Raw genomic sequence first — 18575 nt, 5'->3', positions numbered from 1 at the left:
CCAAATGTTTCACGAGAATGTGGCCAAACTCAACATACTTAGGATTTCCCTTAAACTTCATGCAATACATTTGAAGCCACTGTCTGTGAACCCACTAAAATCATTTTTAGTACGCTTATATTTTTAGCTGTACTACCTCTTAAAGTAACAAGTTCTATAAATTTACTGTCTGTCAGCTATGTAAAACAGCAGAGTATTCCCTTTTACTTAGTCCTAAAACTACCTTCTCTAAGTCGAGATGCCTCTAGTTTTAGGATTTCTAAGACTTTGTGAACCAAACATTAGGAAAATAAATTATGATTATGTAAAATTACAAATCATAGCATTGTCAGCCTCCCTTTTCTCGTGACTCTACTCAAGCATTATTACCTCTTTGATGTTTTGATAGGACTGTTAGGTTCGATCTGTATACCTAAGTCACAATTTCATATTGTCTTTAAGTCACATAATTTGCTTTTGTTTTACCAGAAACAACCCCTGAAATTTATCAGCTTTGGTTACATATTACTCTTAGTTATATCTATTTTTTTTTTCCAATGAAAATATGACAACTGGGGATATCAGAATTTCATCTAACGAATGTTTGTGTGTGCTTAACAGGCATCATGATCTGACTTATTTGCTGACTTGGCTTCAGGAAACAAAATGTGACCTGTGCCATTAATATATTCATGGCAAGGTAGCTACAATTCCATGTGCTCATAGCTTTAATAAAAGTAAACTATCTTAAACTTACAATCAAGTAGAAGTTACCAATTATAATTAGCATTCATTGTCTTCAAGTGCAGATTTCATTCTAACATAAAGCCATGATGCGTAGGCACAAGATAAAATTTTGGATGTTTTATTAATTAAAAAGCAAGTGTACCTATGTGATATTGGTCTGAGATGAACAGGTATCTACTTCAGGATCACAGTTCATTTACAAAAAATACCATACACTTGCTGTCTTGGGTTTAGACCAACGGCTAACTAATAATCCAGACTAGCTATCTGAGATTCCACTCCATCGACCACTCCCTAGCCCCACCACGAATGTTCTCAAAACCCATCAATCAAAGGGGGCTTATCTTCATCCTGAGGTGCTTATCTCCATCCGGTGGCTTGAACAAGTACATTCACTTTGAGTTATATTTAGTCACATTTAGTTTTATTCTACTGTTCTGATTTTCTTATTGATGTTTTCATCTTGCAACACTCAGTATACATACAACAATATCACTCATCAGCATCCGAAGGGAATTCATATCCCTTCACACTCTGTCTCAGTATCACCTCTAACAACCTCTAACAACTTCACAAAGATGTTCCCTCACTAGAAAATTAGCACATAACAATGGGGGAAATTTACATACCAACATGTCTCCCCCTCTTTAGATATTAGGGCATGGAAGAGTCTGTGTGTGTTTTTAAATTTGTTCTCTCCCTCCCCAGTGGCACATTAATAATTTAAAACATAATGAAATCCCTTGTTGATAAATTTTAATTCCCATACAGGTTAACATATGACCATGAAAACTAATGTCTAAATTTAAAAATTTTTAAATACCAACTGCTTTTGCTTTTTTACTCCATATGACAACATTTTTCAAAAAGTTTATCCCCCTAACAGCTCCCCTAGAGGCCCATTTAGTAAGTAATGCACATAATAAAGATGGCTTGTTGACTAATTTCAACTTCCTTAAGTAATTAGCTGTCTACAATTTTCCATTTAAATTTATAATTTAATTTACAGAAGTCTGGAAAGTAAAATATGTTTTAAGTTATTTCCTTATAAAAACTGGTCACTATAAGCCTTGTTAACTCTAACTACAATGTATACTCTATGTCACATTCCAGTTAGACAACAAAGCCTCATTCGGCTTAAACTGAATGACTGAGTTTTAATTCATATTACCAAGTAGTTAAAGCCCAATTTTTGTATTTGAAACAATTCTTGGGTAAAGGTGTTTAGGTGGGGAACTCATAAAAACTGCAGAGGAAAAAACAATGAGTCAAATGAGTCAAGCCAGTGCTGTTATTATAACAAAAATATCAGAAATTCCTATGTAAGATCCCAAAGGTTATTAGCCCTTGAGCACAGGGACCACTGCCCTCACCTTTGTCTCTCCCAGGGTAGTGTTCTCACTTTACAGTGCAGATCCTATCAATCTCTCTATAACTAAAATTTATTACACATTAGGTAATAAAGAAGAAATAGCAAGGCTTCTTCAAAAAATGATATTTTTGAATAGGTGAGAATGAATATTTAAAGATAGTCATTACTCAACCGTTTATATAACAAAAAATTACAAATATAAATCGATAGGAGAGCAGATATGGTACATCCATACAATGATATACTCTGTAGCTATCAAGAAGAGAACAGCAGAGTTCTAAATACTTGCAAAGATGCTGACACTAATGATAACCCCTGAACAAATGCTCCCTTTTGGGGTTTCAACTATAAGCATGCTGATGGGAGTTTGCTCTTACCCAGTAAGGCATACACTAAGTTTTCTTGGTAATAACTATAGGGCACAGGAACCAACCTTGCTAAAACCAAAATTAAGGGAAAAAATTTAAGCTGCATACTGATTTAAATATTAAATGTGGATATGAAGAGAAACTTTAAATTAACATTATTTTAGCAAGTCAGTAGTACACAAACATTTAAATCATTTACTGTGATTTCTACTTCAAAACAGATTAAATAAGTTCTCAGCAATTTGGGAAGAAAAGGATCTCCATAACGCAAACTGGAAAAATGGTATTGAGTACCAGAAGGTACTGAGGAACTTCTCAAGCATTTTTTGTCCATAGATATTGCACAAAAGTAAATTCTTTGGTACCTGGACCATCCACAGGACATTAGGAGGGTAGTGAAGCATAATTAAGAGTGCTGTCTCTAGTACTCAACTGCTGGGGTTTGAATACTGGCCTCTTCCTTGGCATACATTAACTGACATGTGGAAAAGTGAACAAAGGTTATCTGAAATTATTGTAAGGTTGATAAAAAATACACCTATGAACTAAAGGTAGAATATATTTAAAATATTTTAATAGAAAGAAGTACATTTCACAGCCGGAATTATTTTAAGTAATCAAAACATTTTGGAGCTAAATAATTTTATTTTTTCAGCCTAAGCCAGATGTCTCTTTAAATCTCACTATTGCCCTTTTGCTTTTCATTCTTTTCAATCTTATTATGGTTAACTTAGAGGATTACCTAAAATTAAAATTTTCAAATCTTTGTAATTTAAAAGTTTGTGATCAAGCTTCTTCCATTTTTGTTTCTTCTTATTGACCTACTCTATTCATCTGCTGCTTATTAATATTACCTCCACCAGAGGGCACACAAAAGAAAGATGAAGTCGTGGAAAGCAAAATTGGTAACTTGTTTGCTTCCAGAGGAGCTTTAGCAGTGTCACCAAAAAACTTTAAACAGCACTGATGCTATACGATTCTCTGAGACAGACTTCTCCATTTGAAAAAGGATTAGATAAAACACAGCCAAAAGAAGGTTGGCAAATATTAATTTGTTATCTATTAATTCATTCAACAAATATCTGAGTTCTAAACACATGCTAGTCACATTCCAGGCTCTAGGGATTCAGCAGTAAACAAAACAAACAAAAGTTCCCGTTGTCATGGAGCTTTATTCTATATCCGTCTAGGAGAAAGATAATAAAGCGCATAAATAATTTCAAGTACAGATAAATACTACACAGGAAAAAATGCTGCAAGATATTAGAGGGTGACAGGGAAGGCAATTTTTAAATAAATTAATCTAAGTAACGACCTGAATGAAATGAGTGAATGAGTCAGGCTTTAAATGGGGGAAGGGTAGTCCAGGCAGGACAAACGGTAAATACAAAGGGCAGAAGGCAGAAACTAACCTGGCATGCTCATCAATAGGAGAGAGGATAGTGAGGCTGGAAGGAAGTGGGCAAAACAGAAGAGATTAGGGAGGTGGGCTGGAGCCCAACTATGTGATCATGTAGGCCTCACCACTACAGTGAAAATTTCAGATTTTATCTAACAGTAATGGGTTTGAACAACTGAGTGATATAATCTGATTTTATTTACATCTTTTAAAGTTCATGAGGGCTGCTGTGGGACAGAGACTGGAAGTTGAAAGACCAGTTTCCTACCACAGTATTTCAAGCCAGGAATGATGGTGGTTTGACACAAGAATAGTGACAGTGGTCTGTGGCCATGCCACCCTGAACACGCCCGATCCCATCTGATCTCTGAAGCTAAGCAGGGGCGGGCCTGGTTAGTACTTAGATGAGAGACCACCTAGGAAGACCAAGTGCTGTAGCTGTAAAAAAAACAAACAAAAAAAAATAGTGGCAGTGGAGGTAATAAGAAATAGCCAAATTTGGATTAATTTTTAAGTTAGAGCCCATAATACTTGCCAATGGAAAAACAGATATAGGATGACTGAAACGGGAATCAAGGATAACTCTTAGAATTTTTAGTATGAGTAACTGGGTAGATGGTGGCACTATTTGCGAGATGGAGAAGAGTAAGAAATTATAGCCAGTGAAGCAGGATGAAAATAAGAGTCCATGCCCCAGAAGCCAAGGAGGGAAAAAAAAAAAATGCTTCAATAAGGAAGAAATTACCTATCACCAGTGTCAAATGTGATCTTGGGAAGAATGGTTTCATGACATAGAAAGGATCAAGTCTCTCTGGTGGGGGTTTAGAAGAAGATGGGAGATGAAGACTTGAGCAGAAACGGTCTCCGTGAAATGTTTCAAAGATTTTTTGTTTTGTTTTGGACACATTTAAAGTTTTATTTTTAACTTTTCACTTTTTAAAATTTCAAACTTAAAGTTGGAAAAGTAGTATAATTAACACTCTTACATCCTCCTTCAAAAATCACCAATTAACATTTGTCACATTTGCGCTCTGTGTGTGTGTGTGTGTGTTTTTAGTAATTATCATTGCTTATCCATTTGAGAGTAAATTAAAGATATCTTTATGTTACTCCTAAATAATTTACCATGTATCTTCTAAGAACAAAGGCATTCTCTTACATAATCACAGAACAGTGATCAAATTCAGGAAACTTAACACTGATTCAACACTATTATTTCATATTCAGTATATATTTCAATTTTACCAATGTTCCAATAATGTTCTTGAGCAACTGGATTTTCCAATCCAAGATCCAATCAGGATTATGCATTTCCTGGTTAGATCTCTGGAACTTCCTTTCATTTGGAACAGTTACTTTGTTTTTCTTTGTCTTTCGGGACATTAACATATTGGAAGCGAACAAACCAGATACTTTGTAGAACAATCCTAAATTAAGGTACTTCAATTGTTTCCTTGTGATTAGAGTTTGTTATGCATTTCAAAAGTGCCAAGGAAAAGAAATGATGTCCCTAGTTCAAGCACATCAAGAGGAACACGTTTATTCCGTAGTGATGCTGACTTTGATCACTTGGTTGAGGTGATGTCTGCCAGATTTCTCCACTGTAGTTATAGTTTTCTCCTTGGTCATTAATCTCTAGAGAGATTTATTAATATCGTTTTCCCCATTGAACTTTCACTACCAGTAGTACTTGCCTGAGTTAACATTACCATGATAGTTGCAAACTAGTGTCTCTTCTATTGTTCCTTCTACATTTTTTACTGGCAGTCTATTGCGTAGATTTCTCTTTTCTCACTTATTATGGTCTTGTGGATTTTTATTTAATTCAATGGGTTATAATCCATTATTATCATAACTCATTTGATGCTCAAGTTTTCCAAGATTTGACCATTCAAGCTAGTTCCTATGCCCTTTTCACATGCCCCCAACAATTTTTTTGAACAGTTCCTGACTTCGGTTTCTAGGCTCATACTTGCCCTGCCCCAGCTCTAGAACCAACCATTTCGGTTTGGGCACTAGTTCTGTTCACTGCTACATGGGTGTCATTGCTACTAAGATGTCATTCTTTCATTAGACAAGAGCTAGGATATATGTGTATGTATGTATGAATGTCTGTATATTTTAACCACAAGTTCATATTGATAACTAATTTCAATCCAACACCAGTTCTTCATTGCCTTCTTCCATTTCATATTTTTTCCCCTTCTCTCTCAGTGAAAATCCCAGCTCCAAAAATAGCAATAAATTTACTCATTTGCCCAATCCAACTATACAAAATAGTTTCGGAACTGCTATGTCTCCACCACTATAAATAATAGCCTACTATAGGGTTCAAGATTTTTTTTTTTTTTGGCAGTCCTTTTTATCTTTAGAGTAAAGGTATATAGTCAAAGTCGTATTAAAAATATACTTGGATTCATTTTTTTTCTTCTGAGAGTTGATGTTATTCACTGAACTACAGCTGGTTCATTTGTTGCTGATTGTATTCAATTTTGGAGTTTTTCTCCTCCAAACCTTGTTAATTTTATTTTTGACCATATAAAACATTAACTAGTTTCCAAAACTCAAAACTACACCGAATGGTATAATCAGAGCAGTGCCAGTCCCTCCATCATCCCTTTTACTGTTTCTACCCACCCCTGGACATAACTAGTTTCTGGTTATCCCCTGTATTTATTTTTGTTCTGTCAAAAAATTATGCTTTCTACAGTAGAGCAGAGAAATGGGACAGAATACTGGATCAAGAGGGAACTTTATTTAAGATAGTTATTTAAGATAGGAGACATAACAGAATGTTTGGATAATGATGTAAATGATTCCATAGAAACTGAAACTGAAGCTGTAGGATGGACAGGACAATCACAGGAGAAATATCTGTCAAAATACCTTCTAGTTTAATTTGAGGGATATCAAAGGGTTTCCCATATTCCATAGATTGCCATCCTGGTTGTAACCTTCCAAATTAATTATATGTATGGCTCTATAGTACCCACGTTAAAATGGGGTTATTATTTGGAAGGGTAATTAAGCTATCATTACATACTAATGTCAATAGAAGAAATTCTGCCCTCACAAGAGGAAAGTTTTGAACTCTGAGCTAGATATTTAACCAGCAACAGAGAGGCAAGAGAAGAATGGCTGATGTGAGGATCTGTATAAGACGGACAAATAGTAACATGATCATGATGAAAAAACAAACCCACATCTCTAGTATGTCTTGGAAAATTTACAAAAATGCTAATAATTTATGCTAGTAATTGAGGATCATTCCTCATGTCCTGGTTTGGGTCAATGTGGCACAGAGGAAATAGATACACAGAGGTCTGGCCTTGAATCCCAATTGTTACTTAACAGTTACATGACCACTAGCATATTTCAGTGGCAGTTCCTCACCTGTAGAACTGGATAACGCCTCTTTTGCCAAGTTAATGTGAGATATGAATAGAATACTGTATAGCACCACACCTAACCCTGAACAGATGTTTACTAAACAGATGTTCCAATAATACATGCAAATTAAACTAGTCAGCAAAGTAAAGAAACTATTCACATAGTGTACTTCAACAACATGTCTGAAAAAATCAGAGAAATCACACCATCTTAGGCAGTATTTGGGTAAGGGCAGAAAAATGTCCAACACTTACTTCCAATTCTCAATTTCCAAAATGTCTCAGAATCTATTTATAAGGTGTAACAATCTGTGTGACACACTAAAGCACCAAAGACTTAAAAGAAACAATTCTGGGGAGATGCTGATCAAATGGTACAAACTTCCAGTTATAAGATCTTTTGATCTCGTGTACAGCAATGGTGACTATGGATAACAATGCTGTATCGCAAACTTGAAAGTTGCTGAGAGATCTTAAATGCTCTCATCTTCTCCATCCACACAAAATTATGTGAGATGATGGTTGTGTTAAGTAACATTAATATGGTAATCATTTTGCCATATTAATGTGTATCGAATCTTCATGTTATACACCTTAAACTTACACAATGTTATATGTCAATTATATATCAATAAAACTGTAAAAAATACTAAAAGCAGCAATCCTACAGGTTAACAAAAAGAAATGACTCAAAAGAACCTCTTAAATAATGTCTGTGCCTCACAGAGACTAACCTAAATATATCACAAGCTATGTTAACCAATTTTATAATTTCATAAGTATGTACACATGAGAGTTAAACCATGTTCAATAAAATATTTTACAAGTTTCTATTTGAAATTCAAATTCATCTACAAACCAAAATGAAACAAGGAAAAATCTTAAAATTGTTAATCAAATACTAAAACATACAATAAACTTTCAGAGATGTGGACAAAAAAGGGGCTAAATCTAACCTACAGTAACCTCACAGGGTGATCTGATCAGAAATTCCTAACGGGGCAGGTCAGGTCATGGAGGGTAGTTACACCTTAGGCCTATAACTTTCCTAGTAAAATGTTATCTTTGCTTTAAGCAAGCCCGGTCCATTGTTTTCATGAATCAAAGTTAAACATCTTTGAAATGCCTTTTTTTCAGACCTCCTTAAGAGAGCACATAATTTTAACTATCCTCAATCTTTGTATTCTCCCATAGGTTCATGTAATCGTCCTTACTTTCCCTCCTTAATTCCAAATGTATAAAAGAAAATGCAAAACTGTCATTCTCCGGTGCATTTGAGAACTTGCTTTCCCACATGTCCTCAGTTTGGCTCAAATAAGCTCTTATAAGAATTCTCCGCAACTTTGGATGTTCTTACATAGAGAGAGCCTAGGATCAGTAATAACTCAAAAGCCCCACACTGAAGTCTTAAACGTGCCATGTCAAAGAGACTCAAAGCATGCGATCTTGTATATAAGGACCGTCCTTGACTTCCCTTTCATCTAAGTAAGCAGTGTGTGTGCTCTATCTATAGATGTACTTAAAGGTCACAACCTCAGTTTGCAACACTAAGAGGGGCTGATAATAAAGCTATTTAATCAACAATTAAATTCGAATGTCTTAAGAAAACTTCCCAGTAGGGTGCTAATCCACATGATGAGCTATTTTGCCAGTGGGGAGAGGCAGAGAGATGCATCCACATCCTTTACCGAAAGAGAAAAGGAAAGAGTGGGAGAAAGGGGAAGAGAGAGATGCAAATAACAAAACATTACTCCTATAAACACATGAAAATCTGTTTTTAAACTTTTAGAAATTCAATCTTCCCTTACCGAATAACAATAAATATCATAGTACAAAGCAATCTTTTGTGTTTGAAAAGGAAAAAGAATGTGGAGAAGGAAAGCCTTTTATCATGTACTGAATTTATGAGCATTCAAAATCCATTAATCCGCCCAACCCATCCCCAAAATGCTGGGCATTATATCATTTCCAAAATAAATTTAACACAGAACCACCGGACTCATTTTTAGCACTCAGTGGAGAACTTTTATGAGCTTTCCCAGAGCTCTTCACCCAGTAACTCTTCTGGGCAGTCCCAAATAACCGCTACTTTCGGGTCAAACACGAGCTCGCGCTGTGTCCACCAGAGGGGGTTGGGGGCGTGAAGAGGAACCTAGGGGGTCTGGAGGCCAGGAATATGGACCGCCCCTCGCTTCCCAAAGCAAGCGGTCCAAGCGGCCCAGGAAGTGGTGGAGACTGCAGCCGAGCGGACGATCCGCGCCCGGGAGCAGAGCGCGACCAGGGCGCGCCCGTCCTGCCCCTCCCGGGCAGGGTCTGCCCCCCTGAAGCCCTCGGTCTCCGAATCAGGCGGGACCCAGCCAACACCGCGCCGCCGCCCGAGCGGGGTTCCGCCGGGGCGGCCCCGCGGTGCCTCACGCCCCCTGCGGAAAGCCCGGGAGCCCCCTGCGGGGCGCACCGACGAGCCGCAGCTCGAGCGATCGCCGCCTACCTGGAGAGAGTTCGGATCTGCGTCCACCCGGCGCTGCCTGGGTCCGCTGGACGCTCAACAGCCCCTCGCTCGGGGAGCCGGCGTGCAGAGCGCAGCGCAGCGCACCGCCGAGACCAGCGCCGCCGAGATCCGCCGGCCACACCCAGGCCCGCGCCGCCCAGCAGCCAACTCTGCGGCGCGTCGGGGCCGGGGCGGGGACGTGGCTCGAGGCGCGAGGCACGAGGCACGAGGCGCGCGGGCCCGCCGAGGACGCGCTGCGGGCGCGCGCAGGCCCTGGAGCACGCGCAGCCTGGGCGGGGGGCGAAAGGAGCGGGCGCCGAGCGCGGCTTCTGCTTCCTATTTTTTCTCTGGTTTCCTGCTAGAAGAAGAAAAACATTTATTCTCGGGCAGTTTCGTTTTCTTGTCGGCGTGGCGCCTGGACGGCGGCGCATACTTCTGAGTAGCGCCCCAGTGGTGTGTCCAGTTTCCTTCCTGGTACCGCATAAACTTCAGTTTGCTCGTGGGGAGGATAGGAGGACTGCCTTAGAAGACTCCAAGGTCCCGCTTAGATTTAACGTTCTGGAAATCTAAATGTAAGAAAGTCGACTGAAGCCCAGTCATACAAAATTGCACTGCAATCCCAGTTCTACCATCGCTAGTTGTGCGACTGTGCACCATCTCAGGGCCTCGGTTTTGTCGTTGGAAAATAGGAATAATGATACTTGCCTCATAAAGATCATAAAATATTAAATGAGATAACGTTTGAACAGAGCCTGCCTCTAAATAAATGATCAATACTTGGAAGTTATCGTTACTATCGTTACTGATGAAACCAGGCCGTCCAGATAACTGTCAAGTAGCTCTTCTCTGTGTGAGTTAAACATCATATGCATCTCAACCGACTTTTTCTTTTTCTTTTTTCACATTTCTCTGGGTGTTTTATGTTTAAAATGTCATAAAATGAATGCATCTACCCAATTTGCTTCCTCTGAAGTCAGTACCCGCCCGGGAGCAGTTTTCCTTTCTCCACCCCCATCTTTCTTCTGAGTTAATTCCAGTTTGACAGACTGTTGCTATAGCATTCCTTCTCTGACGTCAAACAATTTAAAGAAATAGCCCTGGGTAATGAAAACTGCAGAGGAGTTCTTTGTGGAGTTTCTGTGCTGGAGAAGATTTGAACAATATCGTAAGAGAACATGAACACCTCCGCAGCTTTCCATTCCTTCTTCAGCAGCTTCCCATTATCACCTGGAATAAATCTCTGAGTACCTTAAAAGAGATAATGCCATAAGCACACCCCGATGGAGCCCGAAAAAAAAAATGTGACTGTTTTGTATGAAATCCAGACCATGACAAAAAATGGAAACAGCCATGGGGCTAGGATGATGAAAGAAAAGGTGGCTTTCCCCCAAATTTTCATTTTCCCTAATGTGGGATGCTCTTTTCCCTTAAGAAGAAAGGGGAGAAATGCCAAATCTACATATCAAAGTGTCAGAAAAAGTTGATTTGGACCTGAGTGGTTTGCATCAGTAACTGTTTATATGTTTTAATGGTTAAATTCTGAATTTTATTATCGTCCTTTGTTAATTAATTTGTTATTAAATTGTTGTTTATGCAGGGCCTATTAAGTACCAGGCTCTCTACTTTCTTATGTCATACTCAGTTCTCACAATAACCTTACAATCTGTGTTGTACCTGCAATTTACAGATAAGGACACAGGCTCAGTGAATTTAGTAATTTATCTAGAGTCACATAGGGACTAGCAGAAACTTAAGTGGAACCCAGATTGGATTGACTCCAAAGCCCACTTTAGATTCTTTTCTGTCTTGTTCTTGGGCACTAACATATTATAGGGCTTTGAGAGGTAGTTGGGTTAAGATTTAGTTGAAGAACAAGTTGCTGGTATTTAGGAAAACGCAGTAGAAAGGACTGAGATATTCTATTCCAGAAAAGATAAGAGAGAATGTAAATCAACAGCTTCTAAGCACAAAAACCTGGAAAGATGTAACAGGAATTTTACTGACCTTTGTTTGAAGACTTGGCAGTTACACAAAATCATGACTTTAACTTTCTTGAAAATTCGATGTGGACAGAATTATTAGAAAAATAAAGTCCAAGTACAAAAAAAGAAAGTTCAATTATTATCCAAATTAGTCCACTTCCAAGAATATTTCTTTGCCACATCTGCTGCATATTTTTCTGAAAAGAACACTTACTTGTTAAAGAACAAGCCTGTATTGCAAATCTGAAAGTAGAGCTGATGAAAAGAATTTCATTACCAAGAATAATTCCCTAAGAGCACAGTAATGCATCTAAGTGATCCAGCAATTAGTAATTTTTCAAATGATAATATAATCCAAGTAGAAAGAAAGGAAGGGAGAGAGAGAGGGAGAGAGAGAAAGAATGAGAGGCGAAGAGAGAGGGAGAGAGGGAATGGCATGCTATTAATATTTTTGAAGACTGCTGATTTGTGTAGACAATTGTAGTGATGTATTCTGCTTTTAATTATGAAACTTAATGTTCTTGTGTTTAGGTGCCACTGGACGATATTTAGATTTCTAAGTTGGTAGCCCATATTCTCCGATCCTACTATTAAGAGAGGATGGCGGCATTCCTGCTAGAGAACCTTTGAAGACAGAATCCCTGCCCATTTCATCCTTGTATTGCCCATGGTGTTTAACAGAATACCTTGTACATACTAGGGACTCAGTGAATGAACGAACAAATGAATGAATGAGTGAATGAATGAATGGATAGATGAATGCATGCACTCGGCTACTTATTTTACTCAAATAACCTTCACACTTAACTGCACTCCCATGCCCTACTTAGAATCATATAGAAAGAAAATGATCATTATTTTTCTCAAAGTTTTGCTGCAGTTGCTTCTGCAGGGTGTTTTGCTTTCCTGTGATCAAGTTCAGAGAAGCTCTACTCTCAGCTTTGTATTTGATGAATCTGAGCCTGTTCTCGGTGAGTTACCCTAACATCCACAATGCCATACGTTTGTAACCTCTGCTTTTAAAACATGCCCTGGAAATGGTCTATTTTTTCCTGAGCCTACTTTGCTCTCACACAATGCCAAGTATTATGAAGAACAGAACCATCAAAGTGTACAGTTTTCCAGTACTGCCCTGTTGTATATGTTGTATGCATTTCAATTCTGTTGTATTCAGATGAGACCAAATTGTATGTACAACATTAGAACTAAAGTAACAGGTTTTCTTCCAACTACAGCCAAATAAGTTTAAAAATATTAAGCAGAAATTGTCTAATAGGAACTATAGCAAGAGTTCCCTAAGAATGTGGGAAGCAATTCCTAAGTAGATTCTGTAAGAAGTAAGTTTATGAGTCTTTTCAGACATCCTTGATCCTGAGCAGTCATGTCTAAAGACTTTCTTCTTGCTCATGTACAATGCATTTTGATAATTAACCTTTTTACAACTTGTATTTTGAGCCTATCTTTGCTGTATTCTTCTGACACTCCTGGTAACAAATCAGTGATAACATCTTTCTTGCATCTTTTTACTCAGGATCTGTTGTCTACATGTGCACCAGTGACCTTAGGAGAGAGCTGGATTTAACTAATGATTTCTGTCACAGGAATGGGGAGCAGGAGGGAAGTAGAAGTGCCCAGACATATATTTGCTGCTCTAGGTCCTGTGATTTTAGTCTCTAGAATCTGTTGTTGGGAAGGGACAGGCAACGTGAAAAGAATACTAAACTGTATGTCAGTGGATCTGATTTAGAGCTTTGAATCTGGTGCTAAATATCTGTGTGATCTTGAGTAGATCACAACCCTCCTGCATTCTGTCTTATTCAATATATAAAATGAGAGTTCCGGATTCTAACAGGATTGGCAAGTATCACTGATGACATCACTCAGTACTATGCCCAATGTATAACTTCACCAATCAGTCATGTACTCTTTTCTTTCTAAGTTTAATCTCATCCCAAGAATTCTTTTGAGTACCATACACTAGATAAGCACTCATGTTGGTGTTGATAACTGAGTAAAAACATTATGTTAATTATCTATTGCTGTGTGACATACTGCCCTAAAACATAGTAAATTAGAACAATAGCAGTCATTTCCTTTACTCATTAATAGTCAGGTTAGGCAGGGCTGGGCAAACACACTCTTTTCTGCTCTAGGCAGTGTCACCTAATTTGATTCTACTTCCAAGATAGCTGGTTTATATGACTGGCAAGTTGGTGCTGGCTATGGGTTGGAAGATCAGCCAGGGCTATGGACAGAGACCTCCATTCTTCTTCACAAAGGCTTTTCCAAGAGGTAACTTGGAATTCCTCATACTACATACAGTGGCTGGATTTCGAGAGCAAGTGTTTGAAGGGAACAAGGAGGAAGTACATTGCATTTTTATGGAAGACTCAGGAAGCACGTATTTTAGTTTCCACCACAATCTCTTGGTCTAGGCAGCCACAAATTCAAATGATAGGGACATAGACCTCATGATGAAGGAGTAACAAGGTTCTAGAAGAGCATGCAGGCTGACATATTACTATGCAGCAATTTTGGAAATACAATTCGCCACAAGCATATTCACTAATTCTGAATTAATTGATAAATATAACAATCTAAGATTCTGTTTTTCCATTCCTTCCTCTCATTTAGCATTGCCTTTATTTATGAAAATATGCTCTGTCTTATAGATATTTTAAACAATGGAAAATGTCTTGCTTTCCTTCCTAATTTGTTCTTTTGTTGCCTTCTTTTTTAATTTTAATATTTTTAATCATCGTACTATAAAATTGATCTTTTCATTTTGTTATATGGTTCTATGATTTTAAACATATACACAGATTCATGTAATCACCAATAAAATCAGTGTATAGAACAGTTTTATCACCCCCAAAAAACTTTCTCATTCTATTCTTTTTATTATTATTATTATTATTATTATTATTATTATTATTATATTATCCTCTAACATTCATTGATCTGTCCTCCATCCCTATAGTTTTGTCATTTTGAGACTATTATATAGATGGAGTCATACCATATGAAACCTTTAAGGACTGGCTTCTTTCGTTTAGCATAATGCCTTTCTCCTTATTGCTGAGTAGTGTTCCACAGTATACAGAGGTAGCAGTTTGTTTATTCATTCACCCATTCAAGGACTTTCAGGGTGTTTTTCATTTGGAGGCAATTATAGAGTTTCTATAAGCACTCATGTACAGGTTTTTTATATTAATATATGTTTTCATATCTCTAGGGTAGATAATCATAAGTAGGCTTACTGGGCTATATGGTTCGTGTATGTTTAACCTTATGAGAAACTGCCAAATCATTTTCCAGAGTGGTTGGTCCATTTTTCATTCTCACCAGTAATGTATGAGAGTTTCAGTTGCTCTGAGTCCTTGCCAGCACTTGATATTGTCGGTATATATTTTTTAATTTTAGCCATTTAAATAGGTGTGTAGTAGTATCTCATAATGGTGCTTAATTTTTTAATCTTCAGCATCACACGTGCATGTTACTTCTTGCCTTGATCTAGTCCAGGCATTTCTGTCAAATTGATTTTCCTAAAACATAGCTCTAATTAGATCTTTTTTTTGGCTCAAAAAAAACCTACAATGGTTTCCAATTATTTACTGAATTGAATGTACATGCCTTGTCCTGACATGCGAGGCCTTACATAATCCAGCTCTGACCTAGTTTTCCAGGTTCACTTTTAGTATTTTTCACTCCACCTAGTTCTTTTGTTCTTCTGAGAGTAGATTCTTTGCCTTCTTATCTTTGTCAGTGCTGCTCCCCAAACTGGCAACTCTGTCCTTCCTTATGTATCTCTTAAAAACATTGAACTTGAGGAGACTGTCTTTGCCCCTCTGGGCCTGACATACCACCACTGCAATATCAGGCAGTGTGTCCTGGACACTCTTCCTAGGCTCTTATAGCAGGTCAGTGAATCCAGACGGGCTGGTATCCAGCTGGGGAATGAGTCTCCTTTGCTTCTAGAGACCAAGAACTTTCCAAGTGATTCTATTGGGTGACCCTACCTTGGAAAAGGCCGGGGGTTAGTCTCTCTTTATAAATAATGCATTCCCCTCAGGGGATATTTCCTTCCTCACACCCATTTCCCCTTCAACCAGTGCCTGAACACTAAAAAGCAAAGAGTGAATATATAATAATGATATTATCTTAGTCTTAGCACTTCTCGGAGAGACTTTTGAAACATTTTTGAGATTTGAGTTTAATGCTATGGTAATTTTTCAAATGACTTTCCAATAAAGCATGAAGAGCTCTGATAGCTGTCAACAATATGTCACTTTCCTTCAGCAACGAAGGCTGAGAGAGAATAATTTAATAACATTAATACTTTCCTGATGGAAACAATTGCTTTGGTCTGATATCAATCCACTTAGCCTGGTCTTCAGACTAATTAGAAGGTAAGAAAAGATGAAAAGGAGATATGTAAATCAACTATCACTCTAAACACTTTTCTTTGATGGTAGAAACACCATTCTCAGTATCAGTAACAACAAACATCTGTGAACCTGTTTTTTAGTACAAACCTCTAAGATTAAGGGAATGATTTTAAATACTTCTGTTTGCTCCAAGAAAGAAAGGAATTATGAGTTCAGACTTCCTTAGCTATCTTCTCTAAGTGGACCAGGATATCCAAATCATGTTTCCAAAAGCCCATATAAATTCTAAGAAAGTCAAGTGAAATTGTTAATGATAACAAATTCAGTTCAGGTCAAGTATATATATTCAAGTTACATTCTACATAAGTTCCCTCATATAATTATGCCCATAATTACAGTGTCTAGAGTATAATATATTATTTTGTATGATCTAGACTCTACGGGCTTACAATTGCATGACTATTTTATGACAAAATTTTGCTTCTTGGGGACGTGTGTCTAATCACTATATCCATAGTCTTAGCACCATACCTGCACGTAGTAGGGACTCAGCAGTGTTTGTTTAATGAATAATGAATGAATGAATGAATGAATGAATGAATAGCTCTAAGGAAAAGTCACTGGGGACTCTTCATTTATTCATTAGTAAGTATTTAATGAGTTCTTAGACAAAAAAGATATCTTCATAGCTATTTAGGAATGAATGAAATCAGGCTAACAAAATGCTTGATTCAACATTAATGTTTCTAGGAATGGAGTGGTCAAGCTGGGGTGAAAGAAGGGCACAAGTTCTAAGGCTGGGAACACTTTTTACACCTTTCCTTCACTGCAAGGTAACACATGAGCATTGAAATACCTTAACAGCTTACATTTCTTTTTGTTGTCATTTTTGTTCTTAATGTGATATGGAGAGGGGCAGGGGGCTGCTCTAACATTTTGCCATCCATAGGACAGCAGCGAATAAGGGCTTCTAGAGCAATTCACTCTCCTCAGGAACCAAGGATGGAAGAAAACTACCAGGCAGAAGAACCCAGCGTCTGTTCTCACAGCGTGTGCTGCGTGCACTAACAGGTGTGATATCATTACCTGTTTTTAAGTGCTCCGCGGGAAAGCCCAGCCCTTCGCATATGAAACAGAATATTAACAGAATAGTGATGGTTTAAACAAGAACTGCTTCGCTCTTCTTGAAAGTACCTGGAGGGGAAAAAATAAAAACTTAGGACTAAATATCTGAAAATATATATCTAAAATGCCCAAGAACAAGGCAGAGTTAAGACTTTCTCTAATAGGAACAATCTTCATTGCAAGGGATAGCCTAATTTAGTAGTTCCCCTTCAATATCTTTTACGTTTATATATTTTTTTTTTAGTATTTAGGAGCCAGCGCTTCATGTTATTTACTTCACTTACTATCTATAGCAGACTCATAAGGGGATCTTGTTATTCCCATTGTGCAAAGAAGATCTAGGCTCAGAGAGAGTAAAATCTTGCTCAAAGTCCCAAGGCAGGGCCATGGGGCGGGCATGAGGGGTTTAGACCCCTATCCTTCTTACCCCTCAGCTCCTATTTCCAGCAGCCCTTAAGGAAAAGGTTATGCAAATGTTATACAAATACAGCTTAAAACATGCTTCTCCTTGAGCAGTACCTTAGCCCCTAAAACTCTCCAATATCAAATCAAAAGTCTAATAAATGGTGTAGCTGACGTATGGAGCCAGAACTTTCTGACCAGATGCTTGGATGTGTTTCTGTCCCTGATCTTAGGAGCCTACCCTCCAGCAGTAACACAACTGCTTTCACTTAGGTTTCATTTTGAATATTATATTTATTTCCTACTAAATATATCAGAGCAAAACCTCCAGTTAACGAAAGCCTCAAAAGTTTTCCTAACTCTTCTGGTATATCACATGAATAAAAATCAGGCAGGTGAAGAATTTAACCACTTCACCTTCACCCAACTTGCCCCAACACTAACCAAATTCCAGAGACTTCACAAATTCTTTCAATGTGGAGCCATCAACTCCTTTGCTTCTTTTTTTCTTTTTTTTTTTTTTTTTTTTTTTTTTTTTTTTTTTTTTTTTTTTGGTCCTCTCTTATCAGGATTAGCTACTTACTGCTCTTCCTGTTTTGATTTGACAGAAATGAACTTGAGCACCTATTCTTTCTGTCAGATTTCCTAGCTTAAATTCATCCTACTTTTTCTACAATGTGGCATTATTGCTCATTTCAGATGTTTATATTCTGCTCTATCTTACTTTCTGAGAATTTTGTGGACTTTCTCATTACGAATGAGTCAGTGTTTTGGGATTTGCGTCTTCTCAAGTAACAAGTAGGTTGCCACATTTTAAAAATTCTTTTATTTTCAAAGAAAATTCTAGTCCAATTTATCAATTTCAAAAAAAAAATCTGATTTAGTTACAGTCAAACCCGGAATTCAGCTAACTAGCTTTTATTTACATTATTAACA

The 18575-nt window shown here is 37.6% G+C and overlaps 1 protein-coding gene and 1 pseudogene across 1 annotated transcript in view; one reads left to right on the top strand and one right to left on the bottom strand.

Annotated features, from left to right (window-relative positions):
* Positions 1 to 9872, bottom strand: part of GNB4 (G protein subunit beta 4) — a 44539-nt gene extending 34667 nt beyond the window's left edge. Inside the window, exon 1 of the mRNA XM_039855731.1 lies at positions 9743 to 9872. The gene's annotated coding sequence lies outside the window, so the exon portion shown is untranslated. The remainder of the gene's footprint in view (positions 1 to 9742) is intronic.
* On the top strand, positions 4188 to 4306 carry LOC120597281 (uncharacterized; annotated as a pseudogene).
* Positions 9873 to 18575: the final 8703 nt, after the last annotated feature.

This window comes from Pteropus medius, unplaced genomic scaffold (assembly GCF_902729225.1).
Source record: "Pteropus medius unplaced genomic scaffold, Ma_sr-lr_union100, whole genome shotgun sequence".
Classification (NCBI taxonomy): domain Eukaryota; kingdom Metazoa; phylum Chordata; class Mammalia; order Chiroptera; family Pteropodidae; genus Pteropus; species Pteropus medius.
The sequence above is the reverse complement of the archived record's forward strand: the minus strand, read 5'-3'. Positions and strand labels throughout refer to the sequence as shown.